We start from the raw sequence: 14286 nt of genomic DNA on the forward strand, positions 1-14286 counted from the left end.
CAAGGATAAGGCTAAGCACATATCTGACAAGGATGGTTTACCGGCCTGATGCAAAGGATAAAATGGAGCAGGTGAGCTGGTAAAGGTTCCTTCCAGCCATAATAACTGTATGATCTGTGCAGGGCCCCTCTGTGCTGGAACATCATAAAACATATCCTCATTTTTTCCACAGCCTCTTGCATAGAAACACGCCTGCAGAGCACTTCCCAGGGCTGACACAGAAACAAGGCTCCGGCACTGCAAGTACTGAGTGAACTTAGAACTAAGCGCAGGAGCTCAAGAGGGCTGCAGGAAATGTAAAAGCTCAGAACAAAGAAATCTGTAATAACATGTGTCTGGGGAAATTGCTGGACGATGGGAACGCCTCCAGGAGGACTTTAAACCTCTCCGACCAGAAGGCTGCACTGCTGGGACGGCGGAAGTAGAACCAGCGACGCAGCATGTGAACTGCAAAGGGTTTTCTCAGGAAAGCACTTGGACAAGTACATCGTCCATCTGCCTCCTGTCTCTGTAAGCTGCAGCCATGCTGCTGCAGCCCCGGCTGTGGCGGGGTCTGTCAGCTATCGGAGGTTTTCTTCTCCTCCTGCCCAGCACAGGTCACCCCTCATTGAGTGCTGCCTTCTTCTCATGCCAGTAAGTGCCACTTTCTAGTGTTGGGCTGCTTTGTCTGTTGGGATAAAGGACAGGGGAACCCCCCCTCGCCTCTGTAGTGGCCTTGGGGTGCTGGTTCCCCCGTGGAGCCCCATTGGGCTGCTACATAGAGTGAGCAGAGGCATTGCCTCACTCTGACACCCAAAAAGAGTCCTTCAGCTAGAGACAGAGGGAAGAAAGAGGACAGGATGCTTCCCAGGAGCTGGCCAGTGCACCAGGAGGGGGCCCCAGCTTCCTTCCTGGGATGAGCCCCCGCTTCAGCACGCCAGTGTGGAGAGGTGGGGGCCAGGGAACCGGCCTGATAATCTCTGAACCAGCCCTAGCTAATTTGTAAGGCATTACTGAAATGTCGACTGTACATATGTTAGTGTTAAGTCAAGTGGAAGGTATGCTCAAAATGTGATAAAGAAGTGGCTCGAGGAAAGAGGAGGAGCACGGCAGATAAGGAGAAGGACCCAGGGCCACGCTGTGCCACGACTGCGAGTGCCCGCTGACAACGTGATGGGGATCTTGCTCGGGGGTGCGGTTGGGATGTCTCTCATTCCTTTGCTGTCCCAGCACAAGCCAATCCTTGGCCACTGATGTTTGCCCAGTTTCTTCAGTGAAACTTCACCTGTAGAGAAGCACAAGGAATGGTTGAGATGAGAGGTAAAGGTCAGCACCAGGCAAACAGGGGTACAGCTCTTTCACACTGGTTTGGGGTATTTGTGCCCTGGTCCCTGTGATACTGGGCACAGCAGGACAAACTGGTGCCCTAAGCCCAGGCACTCTGTGTCTGCTCCCCTTCACTCTGGCAGTGTGGGAGCCCTCTCCTTGGATTTATCCCAATGCCACGGCTTTGAAATTCTGGGAGAGAGAGGGGAGAAGTCTTTGCCTGACCAGCAGATCCCTCCTAGGACTTCAAAGCCTCTTGGATTCATCCCAAGACAAAATACGATTTCTTTAACTTTCCAGCAGGACAGGGGGAGAAGCCTCCCTGCCAATCTCTGCTGAGCACCTACACAGAGCCAGGGAGCTGGGCAGCCACATGCTTCCCTTTCCCCACATATCAGAAGGGGAGAGTACATCACCTCCTCCTACCTCAGCTGAAAGCAGACGCAGAAGATTGAATGCCAGAAAGATTGGCAGCAGGAAAATGAATTTCTTCTTCGTTCCAGCAATTCGATATATACACGTGCAGCCTGACTTCGAGTTTGGTAGCACCAGGATCCAGAGGTGGGTGTGCAGCCCAGCTTCCAGCTGCTACAGAGGCAGGAGAGCGCTTGTGTTTAATGGCTGTCATATTAGCAGTTGCTATTTAATATTTGATGTTTAGTCTGGTTTGTCTGCTTTTCCCTTTAGGATCAAGTCTATTCCAAACAAATAGAGCCAAAACAGGCTTAGAGAGGAATCGGGTTCAAAGATAGACACAAATTGATTTCAGACTGGCCAGGCAGCTGATGTGCCTTCCCATCCGAAAGCAGGGTTCGGTGCCTGGCTGGCAGTGGCTGCTGCTGGGGTCCTTGGACATGTGCAGCGCTGCTCCCGGGACAGCGGGCTCTGACAGATGGGAGACTGGGCTCTGAGTCCAAGATCTGGGGATGTTTCCCTTCCCCATCTGAAGACTCATGGCCCCAGGGAGACACCAGATGGGGCTGCTGGTGGGAAAGGTTTCCCTTGCCTGCTCCTACCTTTGGGGCAAAGTGACAGCCACGCAACTTGGGGACACTGGGGGAGCTCCGTCCCTGCCAACAGCCACGGGTACAAGCTCCTGCTATGTTAAAAAAGAAGCCCAACCAATCCCAGTGTCACTGGCATCTCCTTGGCAGGGTGTGGAGGTGTAATGTTAGTGTGTGTTTTACAGTGCGTGAGCTACAGACAGCTGGAAAAATAGTTAGCGTTCCTGTTTTACACGCTCCAGCCTGGGTTTGCAGGGAGCAGGTCTAGCAGCTGAACTCTGCCAAATCAGGCAACTGCAGGTATTTAACTTAAGAATGAGGTTTGGACCGTCATGCACCAAGGTCTCTGAGGTTTCTTGCCACAGTGGAAATCACAGGAAAGATCTGGTCTCAGCTTTAAGGAATAGATGAATCCAGTGCTTCATGGTTTAGAGTATGGCATGGGAAAGAGCACAAGTAGGAGCAAATACATTGGTTTAAGGGGCTGCTGAATTGTGGTACCTTCTGCCTCCCAAGATAAAAAATCCTTTGCTGCTGCTAAAATGGGGCATCTGCAGATAAAGGACAAGAACAAGGGTAGATGCGTTGTGTCAAAAGAACGTAACCACCGTCCTGTCTCCAGTGTGGAAGGGGCACCTCCATCTGCAGCCCCAGCTCATGCCTGGGGTGCACTGAATCTCCTCACGCTGCTGGCTGTGGGAGAGCAGCCTCGCTCTTCCCATGGCCCACAGCCTCTGCCCAAACCTGTGCATCCTGCAGCAGAGGGGGACATCCCACCCTGGAAAAAGTCACTGGCCATTTGCAGGTCTGCTCAGCCCCCTCTTCCCTAACCCTGCCTCCTCAGACCCCAGGGGAAGAGAGAGGCAGACTTATTTTTTCTTGCCGAAATGAAGAGCAGGGTAACCCTAAAGTGACCCCAGATGCCTGTGCTGACCTCCTCACCCAGCGAGCCTTCCAGAGCTGCTGTTAACCAAGAGCTCCGCAGCCAAGGCCAGACACCCAGGAGCCGGCGGTGGTTGGGGGAGGATTAGGAGCCCAAATATCCTGATTCCTGCGGCAGTAGCAGTGCAGCAGGGATGCGGTCAGTGCCGGGCTCCTCTGGAGTCCTGGGAGCTGTGTCGGGGCTCACCCTGCAGCGTCATCACTGCCTCGGGGCTCAGATGGGGGACAGCTGTGTGCACAGCAGGCTCTGCGCTCAACATGATGCTTTTTGGCCTATCAGCCTGTTCCCACTGGAAATGCCAAATCCATCCGGCCCCTGGATCTCTGAACAGATCAGGCATGAGCAGGGCAGACATGCAATTTTTGGTCTAATCCAGTATCTAGCTCCCTTGGTGCTGAGGAAGAGGGTAGGGGAGCCTGAGGCACAAGGCACTTTCTCACTCTCCTGTACATGAGATTTACATTTCTAGAGGTGATGCCCAGAGCAAGGCAGGAGGGAAGCCTGGGGCAGCTGGCCATGGGGCTTTGGGCAGCAGAGCTGGGGGCAGTCCTTAGCATCTCCTTCAAGTGGCAGCTCCACTCCGGTGGCGCTGCGGTCTCAGCTGCTTGTCCCAGTATTCCTTGTGAGGAACAGGCTGGAGAACTGATCCAGCTGGAAGTAGTCCTGGTGGGGAAAAAAAAAACAGAAAAGATTTGATGAGATGAAGTGTGTGAAACCAGCTCACAGCTTGTCTGCTCAAACACTCCTGCTGATGCAGGGAAGCAGGGGAGAGCAGGGCTGGGGAGAAGAAATAGGTGGGACCAGCGCTTTCAGCAAGAAGAGCGTGTCAGATGTGTGAGCACAGATCTGTGCGCTCTGGATTCTCACTCTGGCTCCTGCACGCCTGCTCTGGGGCAGAGCTTTCACAGCCTTTGCTGGGGCTGGAGGTGACCTGGTGAACTGCAGAGGCTCAGCAACCTCCAGCCCAGCGCCTTCATGCCTGTCACCGCCGCCGGCCCACAGGGACAGAGCAAAAGGAGAAGGCACACGCAGGGTGGGATTTGTTATTAATATAAAACATATGGGCAAACAATGTTCCTCAAGCAATATCACAGGACAAATCAAAACTACATCATGGATAAACAGTGCGAAGGGCCCTACAAGTCTTCAAAACCTGGTTTAAAATAAAAACTAAACTAGGAAGCAACAATATGAATCATGGTGCATTACAAACAAGGATGGGATAAACTTAATTTCCAGTTTATGAAGCCAGTTTATTTATGAGTACGTTCCAGTGTTTAGCTTATATACAAAGTAATGACTCATTTCTGAAGTAGCTACACGTCGTATCTGGAATAGTACGTTTCCTCCATAAGGAAATGAAAAAAAACAGTAGTTGTTTTGGTCCCACCATCCAAGCAACAGAGGATAAAGGGTTGATATTTGCATGAGAAGATTTTCCTTGCCACCGTACCTCTTTGCTGCAGAAACTGCCTGTCCTCTGGGGTAGGAAACTCCTGTTGTTAACTAACTGCGCCGGGGAAAATATGTGTCAGCAGTAAAGCTTCTGAGCATTAAGGCCATAAAGCGGTCCCTTGACACAGCACCAGCCATGCCGTAAGTGGGGAATGATCAAGATTTCATGTGGAGCAGGCCGGGTTTGCTAGCACGGACCAAATCCGCAGCCTCCCTTGGGCCAGTGTCTGCACCAGGCAGCTCATGGTGCGAGTGCATCCTCATTGGCACAGTGGGAATGGGAACATGCCCCATCACTGCCCCATGTTCAGGTTTACACACAGTACACGCTCAGTGCTCTGCTGCCCTGCGGCCTCAGGGCACTCCTTGTCTACAGGCTTTTGATTTGCCCCTTTGGTTGCAACAGCTGGTCACAGTTTTCCTGCCAATTAAACTTCCCCATTATGAAAAACGCTGTTTTAATGGAAAAAAAAAAAAAAAAGTCAGGTCCTGTCACAAGTACAATTTTTCCCTGCTCTGTGCCACAGCCCAAGGTCTGGTGCATGTCACAGGGCAATGAGATTCACTGTGTCAAGCCCTCTCTTCTCCACCTTGTTTTCACCTCTTTTACTGTCTCTCTTGCTGCCCTTGAAGCACATCCTTTTCACAGGTCTTGCCTTTATCAAGGCTGTTTTCAAGGGTCTGGCTGGTTTCTGGAGATGCTCAGCTCTGGCTTATGGGGACACCCAGGCACTAGCAGGTCTCTGCTGTAGCAGGAGGGCTGTGAGTGCTGCTGGGGTCCATCTCGGGATGCACAGGTCCAGGGAGGCTGCAGAAGCCTTACAGTGTGAGGCAGAACGCTGGAGCAGCCCGCAGAAATGCTTCTGAGGATGGGCCCTGTGTAGGGCTGCAGACCGGACCCTCTTTCCCCTCCCAGCACTTGCCAAACCATCAGGCACTGCTTAAAGTGCAGGATGGCCCAGTTGCAATGCGGTGCCCGGATAGCAGGAGGACATCGCAGCAAGGACACTGAGATGAGGAGTGTCCCCAGTGACCATTGTTTTGCCTTTATTTTTTCTGCGCAGATGCAAAGCCGGGGAGCCAGCAGCACTGTCCCCCCAGAGCAGCATCCCCATCGGGACGGGGCCAGCTTGGCTGGCTCTCAGCCACGAGGTCCCGGTGGGCAGGAGCCCCTCTACGCTCACCGCAGGGTGGGAGGAAAGCCCTGTGAAGCCTCTGGAGGAAGCGCAATCAGGCTGCTATTTAAGGCCTATTATCTCAGCTCTGCTACAGGCTTCCTGATGATTCCCTGAATTAGCCCGGCAGCTTTGTTCTCGAGTGTTTCTGTCAGATATCTTGGGCTACACCTCAGGGAAGGGGGTGGGATGGGACAGGGCGGGCAGCGGGGGGAGCAACAGGCACCACGGCTGCATGTTTACAAGTTCCCAGGCAGGAACGACAAGGCTAATTAATTTCTCATTAAGGAAGAGGTTGAAGGATAAAGAAGCATAAAACCAGAGCTTTGGGAGATGCTGCGGAGTCCTAAGGCACGCATACACGTCTTTCCCTTTCATCCGTGAGAATGAGGCCCTTTTTGTACTGCAAACATCTTGTTTTCTTGTTCTCCCTCTTAGCATGAAGACTCTGCCTGCCCAGAGACCTCTTCCTCACTGCTGGAGGGGCTGTGGGGCAGGGCAAGCTGGGAATTACCACAGCCCCACGGGACAGGCTAAACCAGAGGATTTCTGGAAAACACTTGTTCAGAGGCCCAGGAGCACAGTGATAGTAGCTGGGATCCCATCCCTGGAAACATTCAAGGACAGGTTAGACAGGGCTCTGAGCAACCTGATCTGGTAGAAGATGTCCCTGCTCATTGCAAAGGGTTAGACTAGATGTCTTTTAAAGGTCCCTTCCAACTCAAACCATTCTATGATTCCATGATCCATGTCTTGGGCACTGCTGCAGCTGCATCCATCCTTCCTGTGGCCAGAGCAAGGCTTCACCCAGCCCCATCCTTCCCTGCTGCAGTGCATGAAATGGAGGGGGCCATGAGAAAAAAAGCTGCTATTGCTGCTCCACCACTGCAGAGAGCGGGGGCAAGCCTTCCCAGGAGGTGTCGTCCTGGTCCCTGTCACCGTTATAATGGCTTTAACGAGAAGTATCTGCTCGGGTTTGGACTCGATTTCCCCTATGCTGTACTTGTCCCACTGGGGCTGTGCTGGCCCATGGCAGTTCCCTTGAGTGAGCAGGAGTGTCTTGCAGGGCACGGGCAGACAGGGTGGGAAATGACTCAAGTAGAAGCAGGTACATTGTTGTTGCTGGACGGAGAAGATTTGGATGCTAAAACAGCACCCAGAGGTCTTCAAGTCTGCATTTTATTTCAGGTGAGATCATTATATGGCCTCAGGGGAAGACCGAAGCCCAGGGCAGGCAGACCTCAGCCCCCTCCAGCCAGCCATGGGACCTGGTCAGACCACCATGAGCTGCACTGCAGGCACCCTTCAAAGCCAGTGCAGGGGACGGGCCACTCAGCAGGCAGCATGCCGCCAGCCCAAGCATGCCCTGCCCCTGCCCGAGCCGAGCATCCCATCTTGTCCGGGGAAAAAGAAACTCTTTGCCAAGGTTTTATATTGCCTTTCTGGTGCAAATCCACCACAAGGAACCCAGGACCTCCTGGCTCCTCTGATGTGGTTGGAGCCCGCAGGCTGACACTAGCATTTCAGTGAGACATCTGTCTTCTTGATGGGATTTGCCTCACGCCATAGATTTTAAGTACTGTGAAAACTGGCCCATTTTGCTGTGTTCGACAGACTGTGTATTTTATAAAATACCTTGTCTCGAACACATTAACTAAGCAAACATTATGTTTTATCAAGTAAATAATGCATGAGAGTATAATGGATATATGTTTCTTACCTACACTTTTTGGTGTGGACCACAGCGGAGCAACACCCATCTGCAGGGCTGGGGGCTGCGCAGTGAGATGGGGCATGGCCAGCACTGAGCAGTAGGGAGAACGACAGGGCTTTCTCCTTCCCATCAGCCCCAGCCGCCAGAACTCATGAGCGCATATGCAGAACTCATGAAACAATCTCTTCTCTCTCATTTACAGGAGTTGGTTGGGTTTTTTTCCAGCTTGGAATTCAGCTGGCTGCAGTTTCATGCACAAAATGCCTGAATTGGCCAGAGTTAGGAGAGGTCCAGCCCTTCCCTGCTCCCTCAAGGTGCTGGGGGAAATCACACAGTTCATTTTTTCTGGCTGCAGAATGCCTTTTCCTTTGCATTCTTCATCTCTCAGGTACTTAATCACCATGTTTCCTATTCACATGTCTGGTCATTTCAGTTGTGTCAGGGCTCCTTAACTAGGAAATATCAAGATGTTTTCACCCTAGAAAGCTGAGAAGCGTATAATTAGCCACCCAGGTAATAAATTACCTGTGCTGGCGACAGCCCACTGGGGGAACCTTTATTATCCATCTCATCCTATTATGCTGAGCCAATTTAGCACATCTGTAGTTGTTTTAAAATAGTAATTTAGATGGAATCTTAGCAAAAGGAGGCTTATTAACAACTTAGCTGCCAAGAGAAAGATGGAAGGGACAGAGGCTGCCATGGAGGGAATGGTTTGTTTCTGGCTGGGGGACAATGCTTCAGGGGAAGACAAACCTTGCTGGTGCATCCAGCCTCTTTGCTTGGGGTGCAGCATGGAGAAAGCCCCACACTCCCCCCACCAGCCTACCTTGGAGCTACCACACAAGAGCTACCAGGGCTAGGGAATCATCCAGGCATTTGGCTGTTGCGTGACCCACACCTTCTGCACATGGGAGAGGACCCTGTCTCCTTTGCCATTACATTGCTGAACCCTGGCCAGCCTCTCGCTGCACCACGTTGTTTGACATCCCCCACTGCTTACCCCAAGGATGGATGCAGGACAGCGGTGATATTTAGCTGGTGAGGTTTCCCGGTGTCCCCAGCTGGCAGAGCTGCCCCCCAAGTGCGTGGTCCCCAGCTGCAAGGCTCTGCTCCTTTGGATACCTTCCAAGCCTGGCGCTGCTGCAGGGGGCACTGGGCTGTGCAGGTGAGAATTGTGGTGGACAGCTGAGGCCTCAGGCCACCAGCCAGGTACAAAAACAACTGCTGGGGAGAAAAGAGCAGGAGGGGGAAGAGAGGGAACTGGTATCAGTGCACGTGTAAATAAAAGCAGGCAGTTTCTGCCTCCATGCTGCAGAGCTGCAGTCCCAGTGCAACCATCTAGGTCAATGTTTGTAATGAGATTGCATTCTCCAAGCTCCCATGTAACAGCCTCAAACACACAATCACTGGAGTGTGTTCAGCAGAACCAGGGTTTGCTCAAATGGGAACGCTGGCTGCCAGCCCTACCCATGTGTGAGATCACCTGGATGCTCCATCATGGTCAGCAGTGGGGTTTGCTCAGCAGTAGCTCAGGTTCCCAGCACTGGCCATCGATGCCAAGCGCAAACCAAGAGTTCTGTGCCTTGGCACCATCTGCCGAATAAATGAACTGTTCACCAAGCAAGCCTTCCCTCCTTCCTCCTTGGTCTCTTTACTGTCCATCACCTGTGCTGGACACTCCCTGTCTTCATTGCAATGGCCAGGACTCTCTTGAAAGCAGTGCAAGAGCTCTCCACTTCAGGCAGAAATGAGCATGCTGCTATAAAACCTCCATTCCACCTTAGGTTTGAAATTAATTCCCTCCCCATGCTGCTAGGGGCTTTTCACAGTTATGGTAGGGTGAGGGGGAATACACATTATTTTTTAGCCTAGAATAAGTGACAGAAGAGCCCCCAGCTCCAGTTTGGCTCCCAAGCAGATGTTAATCTGGACATCACCACCTTTTCACATGCACCTACATTAGTAAACCAAGTGGGCTAGAGCCCTTCCTTTGCCCTGAGGCCCCTTCTACACCTCAGCCCATCCATGCAGAGCTGAGCTTTCTTGTCCTCCTGAGCAAGGTGGCTGCATTCTTTCTCCTTTGGGAACACGCTCACCCCTGAGCTGTGCCTGGACAGAGCCTGAGCTTTCCTCACTGGTGGGCTTGGAGACACCACCACCATGGCAAAGGGCCATGGGCCAGCACACTGGGGCTGTTGACACAGCCAGAGCAGCCAGGTCTATCAGAGGCTTCAGGAGTGCCTGTGCCCTCTCAAGCAGAGGGGCTGCAGCTGCCTTTGCAATCACGAAGCAAAGTTGAGGTCTGGAAGGCAGCAGGACATGGGAGAGCAGGTCTGGTGGAGGGAGCCCTGCCTGGCTGCACACCAGCCCATGCAGGGGCACTGGGAGCACTGGAAAACATGCTTGTGTCTCCCTGCTCCTTCCTCCCTGCCCACACTGGCCAGCTCCAGCCAGGCCCCCTGGTAAGGAAAGCTCAGGCACCCTGCAAGAGGCTGTTCGCATGGCCCTTTTCCAACAGGACCTAACCTGATTCCTTGCAACAAGGACCAAAACCTGCATGAAAGAGACTATTTTTCCAATGTCCTTCCTTGTCTGGTAGCCTGGAGAGCACATCTATTTTGAACAAAGCATCCTGGCTATTCGCTACCATCACCTAACTGCTGATTTCTGCTTTAGCTCCCTCCCTGCCTCTGCTTGCTGCTGCCGGAGGCTCATCCGTGCAGGAGGACCTGGCCTGACCAGTATTAGCCCTTCCAAATACATGGAAGTCATTGCTCAGAGTAGGCAGGGCTCTGAATTTCATGCGTCCTCCCAAGACCATAAACTGTTGGTTTTCTTCAAAACCAAGCCTTAACCTCTTTTGGTAAACAAGGACTAAAAAGGATTTGCAAAATATTTCACTGTATCCCTCTCCAGAGCACTGCTACAAGTTGGCACAGCCTGGCCACTGCTGCAGATTGATTTGACAAAGGAATCCTCCATGCCGTGGAAATTGGATCATCCCCAGGTGGTAGCCTGAGCATGAACTGGTTCCTGGCTTGCTGGGATGCTCGAGCTTAGGGAGAGCTTGGAGGTTGCGAGGGTGAGCAGCAGATTTGCCTAAAAAAGGCAGAGCAAAGCACATGGGAGGAAACCGTTCCCTGCAGTTTTATTTTTCCTTTCTTATTTCTTATTTACACAGGTTTTTTGAGCTCCACTCTCATATTTTTGCCCCTTGCAAATGGAAAAGAGTAACACAACATGCCAAAGCCCTGACCCTGAATAACTATGTGCAATATTCCTCTACATCAACTCACCAAGCCCATATCCAGTTAATCAGCTCCTGGAAAACAAGTCACACATGAACACAACTACTCTTTAGGCTCCACAGAAGATTTTTTTCCTGCATTTAGAGGTCAGCAATGCCTCTCACTCCTTTCATTCCAATGCCTCACTATGTGTGTACACACAGAGCGAGGCTCTGTAGAGGCCAAGCCATGCTGGAAGCCCCCAGAGCTCAGCTCCTGTCCCTGAGGTACCCAGCGCACAGACTGGTGCTCCCACTTTCTCCTCAGGCCAGATGGCTCGCTGCAGCAGACTGTTGTCAAATTACCACTTTCTGGAGCTGCTCAATGTATCATTTGCCTTATGCTTTTGTTGAATGGATCATTGACCCCACTTTTCCTCATTGTCTTTGATTATCCAAGGACATCCCATTCACTGCCTCATACAGAGTTCCCAAGAGGATCCCACCCCTTCCACGCAAACCAAACCAAACATCCTCTCATTTATCCAAAGCCTGGATCCATCCCCTCTGATGAATCATTCTTCTGTATCCACGTTTCACTAAAGGACGGGAGTGGAGGAATGGTTGGGGGTTTAGTCAACTGTAGATTCATGAAAACAGGGAAAAAATAATCTACTTGACTCAAACATTAGTTAGCAAATCAAATTATTCTCCACTTCATCTATATTATTTAGGCTTAATTATATTACTGGAGCTGTAATACAGTGAAAATACAATTATTGGCAGTGATATTGCAAGAATGGCATCTTTAGGAAGGCAGGAAGAAAGGGCGCTTGGCTGGTATTGATGAAGCAGGGGCTGAGAGCTGCCCTGTGCTGAGACAAAGACTTTCCTCCTGCAGGGATTCCAGTTCATATCCTAAATTAGGTTGCAGCTGATGCTAGCTGAAGGTTCTCCCTCGTCGCCAGGTTTTATTTGATATTGCTAAGCTGCTGCAGAGCCACTGGTGATTTGGACGCTGCAGAGGACTCGCGTGAGGCCAGGGTTTGTTTTACCCATTGGAGGCTATATGGAACAGCTTGCTTCCAGTGGCAACAAACATCCTGCTCTTTTACAGTGTGCCGAGGACCAGAGAATGCACCGATCACTCTCCCATACACAGTTATTGAGCTGACCATTGATTTTACCATCCTAACCACCATCACACAAACCTTTCTGTCTGTACAGTCATTACTGAGAGGGACAGGCTTCGTTACTTACTGCTGCTACGGTGCCAGCAAACCCAGGTCTCGTTCCTGCTCCTCCAGCAGTTACCCAAGGGATCAGCATGCTCCATGCCATCTCAGCAAACAAACTGCTTGCCAAGGATCAGCATGGAGTTACCATGGAAAGGGGGTTTGGGTCTGGGAGCTGCAAAGTGATGCTTGCGACAGCACCTGCGAGGCTCTGCTAAAATCAGAAGAGAATTTCCTCTTTGGAAGTTTAAAGACTAGTAAGACTCAAAATAATTAAAATCCCTTCTGCAATGCTATTAAATATAAATACAAATGGTGTTAATATCTCTGGTTACTACAAGAGCATTCCCAAGCAGCCTCTAATTGTCTAATTAAATCACTAAGGGCTTAGGTTAGTGACAACGTAATCCTTAATGGTGCCTTGCTTGTACATTTATATAAGGTACTGTACAAGATGGTTGTTTATCTAATTAATCCCCAAGGTCAGATTCAGAGCTGGTGTGCAAGGTAATGTAATTTAGGTCCCTTGCATTTTGTCAGGCTTGCTCAGACCTACTTACACCCATTTGCTGCAGGGAGGGAGGTGAAGCGAAGCAGCACACATGCTGTGGAGCAGGAGGGCAACCTCAGAGCAGCTTCACGAAGGCGAGGGATCATCTTCTCCGCCCCGCTATCATCCAGGCATTCCCCTTCTCCAGGTGGACATGGTCCTGGCAAGAGGCAGCAGCAGGGTGGTCAGTGAGGGGAGGGGACAAGCTATGGTGCAGATATCCCACACCAAAGGAGGGGTCGGGGAGCCACAGAGCCTGTCACCCGTACCTTGATGCATGGATAGAGCATGCCACACTGCTGTATGATCGGGATCTGGGATAGATGGAGAGCTTCATCCTGCAGGACAGTTGAGAGCAGGAGCAGATATTTTCTTCCAGAATGAGCTGAGGATGCAGAAGCCCCTCCTGCCCGCATCCACTCCCATGGCAGGACCTGAGCGTGCCCAAGCAGAGCCCCAAGCCCAGGGAGCCCCTGACTGCCTCCCCAGGCACAGGCAGCATGCAGGCAGGGAGCAGGGCTCAGCAGAGCTGCCCACAGCGCTCCAGCTGCTCTGTTTAGAAACCAGCCAGGATCAGAGGGCAGGGGAACATCTGAGACCAGCATCCTGCCCCACTTTGAAGCATACCAGCTCCTGCTGCACCCTGTCTCACCAGATGAAGGGAGGCTCCAACGCCACTCATCAGAAATACCAAAAACAGAGGCAACTTTTATTTCCCTCCCTTTGAAATTATTCTTCCTCCCCCCCTGCGCTGCTTTTACATTTGGATCAGACAACGTTGATCATTTTGGATAGTGAGTGTTCGGTCTGAATTCCTGGGCAGGCTGTCAAGTTGTCACAGATCATCTATGTGCAGTGAGTGGATGGTGCTCCATTGTCCACAAATCAGGAACAGATGTGAACATCCTGACAGTCACAGGCTCCCGCTGCAGCCCGCCGCCACCGAAATAAAAGCCCAACTCCCCCAGACATGGCGATGGCTTCCCCCTCCCCATCCCACTTCTCACAATGAAATATGCAAAATGTTAAGAACAATGGGCACGTTATGAATAAAGATGTGCAGCTGGGCAAATAATAACCTCTTCGCAATCGATGCCAGCCTTGACCCTCAAACCATCCCCAAACTGGGCTTGCAGCCCTGCCGGAAAACCCACCCCAGAAGAGGGGAAGGGAAGCTGCTTCCCCCCATACCCTCATAGCTAAAGGGCAGTATTTCCATCATGTGCATTTGGCACCAAATTCAACACCATCCTAATCCCGGCTGGATCCTGGAAGCAGCTATAACAAATCTAACAAACAAGCCTGGCCCCATTGCTGCTCACGAGAAATAACTTATGGTCCCAGGAGCCCTGCAAGGAGACCTTTAAGAAGGCAGTTCAAATGTCTGGCCCTATCCAGCATGAGTCACAGAGTCAGAATTTGGCCCAGTATAAATGCGGCTCAGCCGATGCATTTGAGAGCTGTGGTGCCGGGGCTGTGTCTTCATTTCCACGCTCAGGGGTGTATAATTCCCGCTTACATTCCTGGGTTTTCTGCTTTCCTTTCATTTGCACCATTGTAAATTAGTATCCATTCCACTGAAATCTGCAGCAATGTAAACACTCTATTTGCAAGAAGAGGGCTGGCCCTTTTAAAGACTTCAACTGGTATCCTTTACCAGGATGCATAAAGCAGAG

The 14286-nt window shown here is 51.4% G+C and overlaps 1 long non-coding RNA gene across 1 annotated transcript; it reads left to right on the top strand.

Moving 5' to 3' along the window:
• The first annotated feature begins 421 nt into the window (after window positions 1-421).
• On the top strand, window positions 422-12213 carry LOC136019384 (uncharacterized). The gene is made up of 3 exons (XR_010614859.1): window positions 422-633; window positions 1606-1866; window positions 11943-12213. It is a non-coding gene; the product is annotated as an uncharacterized LOC136019384 (long non-coding RNA).
• The last annotated feature ends 2073 nt before the right edge of the window (window positions 12214-14286 follow it).

The sequence above is a fragment of the Lathamus discolor genome, chromosome 9 (genome assembly GCF_037157495.1).
Source record: "Lathamus discolor isolate bLatDis1 chromosome 9, bLatDis1.hap1, whole genome shotgun sequence".
Taxonomy (NCBI): Eukaryota; Metazoa; Chordata; class Aves; order Psittaciformes; family Psittacidae; genus Lathamus; species Lathamus discolor.